Source organism: Rosa rugosa, chromosome 7 (assembly GCF_958449725.1).
Source record: "Rosa rugosa chromosome 7, drRosRugo1.1, whole genome shotgun sequence".
Lineage (NCBI taxonomy): Eukaryota > Viridiplantae > Streptophyta > Magnoliopsida > Rosales > Rosaceae > Rosa > Rosa rugosa.
The window spans coordinates 40,446,270-40,448,483 of NC_084826.1; the positions used below are offsets into that span (position 1 = coordinate 40,446,270).

At 33.2% G+C, this 2,214-nt stretch overlaps 1 long non-coding RNA gene across 1 annotated transcript; it reads right to left on the reverse strand.

Annotated features, from left to right (window-relative positions):
* Positions 1 to 399: 399 nt before the first annotated feature.
* On the reverse strand, positions 400 to 2,214 carry LOC133721395 (uncharacterized). The gene is made up of 2 exons (XR_009852179.1): positions 2,107 to 2,214; positions 400 to 737 (listed from the first exon to the last, which is right to left on the reverse strand). It is a non-coding gene; the product is annotated as an uncharacterized LOC133721395 (long non-coding RNA).

Genomic DNA, 2,214 nt, shown 5'->3' on the forward strand with positions numbered 1-2,214 from the left:
CCAGCCTTCTACTAAGCTCTGATGTTTCATTCAAGCAATGCTGAGTGCTGTCTAGCGGTTAAAGTTGGAAAACAAGGTATCAAAATGCTGTCTAACTGTGTAGTAGTTTAATTATTATCTTTAATCTTTGTGTGCATTAGTTATGGCATATCACAGAAAAACCTATGTTATCCAAAAATCTTGGAACTACCTAATGAAGTCAGAAGAATTGTGAAGACTTGATTTGGCTTAAGTTAATAAAAGTCTAGTTTACCACTACTAAATTATGTTATAGCTAGATACTTATTTGAAGGATCAAATATAGAGGGTCTAGCTTTGTGTATGGGGTCATGAATGATGAATTGTTTGATCCCTGCTGATTTTGGTTTATTTGTTTTTATAACTCAAAAACCAACTAGCTTTGGTTAACAAAATATTAGAGTAGAACACAAGTGTTTCTTACAAACAAAAGCAAACATTTACCTAGTTTACATTCTTTGTCAAAAAGAAAAAGAAAAAAAAAATAGTACAGATTGTGCTTGGTTTCAATAAGGTTACATAGATAGCTACAAGTACTATATTGACATTAATACATGTTTCCAAATGTCACAATACATCAATTTCTTATTTATATTTTGTACTTATAACTTGACTTGCTGCCATTACATTTTGCAAAAGTACAAAAATTTCCAGCAACTGTCTTTAGCTCGTTGTGTTCCCTCTTCTTGAGTTTCTTTGGCTGGAAGTCTTGTTAAAACCTGCAACACATGCACAAAAACACATTAGAAGAAAAAAAAAATCTGGAATGTTATTTTGTTTTATTTAACTGCTATGTCACCTAGTAGCTTGTTGAAAACACATGTCTACACACTTCTAACCACAATTAAGAGTCTGCAGACATAAAGTTACTTGTGTGCAACAAGTGGCTGCTCTTAGAGCAGCTTAAAACTTGGGCAACAAGCTCAAAGCAGGAGCTGGCAGTTTGGGATAATCTTCAAATGATTTTTCTAAGCGGTAGCTGGCAGTAAGCTGCTCCTAGTGTTTATCTAACTGACTGAGCTAAACAGGAGGTGGCTAGTCTACATATAGGTTCTCATGATTACATCTTCTAGTATAAAAGAGGCCTTTACCTGCAGTAGGAAACACAAGATAGAAAAGAGAGCAGAAAAACAATTTAGAGAATCTGGAAATAGCAGGGTCCGAAGACAAGTCTTTAGAGGTCTGGAAACAAAGTCTCAGCTTTACTAAATCAGGTTTAAGGTAGGGGAAGTTTTGGGGAACCTCAAGTTTGATTATATGGGTCGATGCATATGATTTTGAGTGACATTTGCTGCTGATTAGGATGTTTATGCTGAGTAAAATATATATATATATATATATATATATATATATATATATATATATATATATATATATATATATATATATATATATGCTTAGTTCATTATCATGTTGTTTTATCTTATCCTAGCCTAAAGAAAGAGTGAAAATGGTTGTGTAGTTGAATCTAATACTCATAAGGGACCAGCAATGTCAGCCAATGGTATATACACTTGGGGAGAGAAGCCCCTTCAATTATTATTGATAAAACGATCTAATGTTTGGCAAGAAGACACTGGTGACCGAGATTAGTACAAGAATACTAACAACTGGAGTATAAGGAGTTATTTTCTATCTTGCACCATCACTAATTATATGTATGAGGTTTGCTCTACTGAGCTTTAAGCTCACCCCTTTTATGATATAGTGCAGATCATGCTCTTGAGGGTTAGAATTTAATTTCTGGAAATCTGGAAGTAGGAGAAGGAGAAATAAATTTTTAGTTTACTGTTTTGGTTTATCTTTGTACAATAAAGCTTATTTCCTAAGCTTGCTTTTGTTTCTCTTGCAAGTACTTACTTATGTAATAAAGAGTTCAACAATCAAGTCACTTCTGATTCTAATTTTTTTTAATATAGTTTTTATTTGCCAAAGTGTTTCTTATCTTTGACAATTAAAAGTTATTCACACCCTTACTCTGAAAAAAAAAATGGCAGATTTCCGGGTTAGGGTGTGACAAGAATCCTGAGAATAATTATGTTTAATAATGTCTACTTTTGTGTACAGTAAAAATGACTTGATGATTACCAGGTTTACACAGATAAGCAAAAGGCAAAGACACTCAACTTTGAAAAGCCTTCTCAGCAACCCATCAGATACAACAGATTGTTCAATACCGGTCAAGAGAAAGCAGCT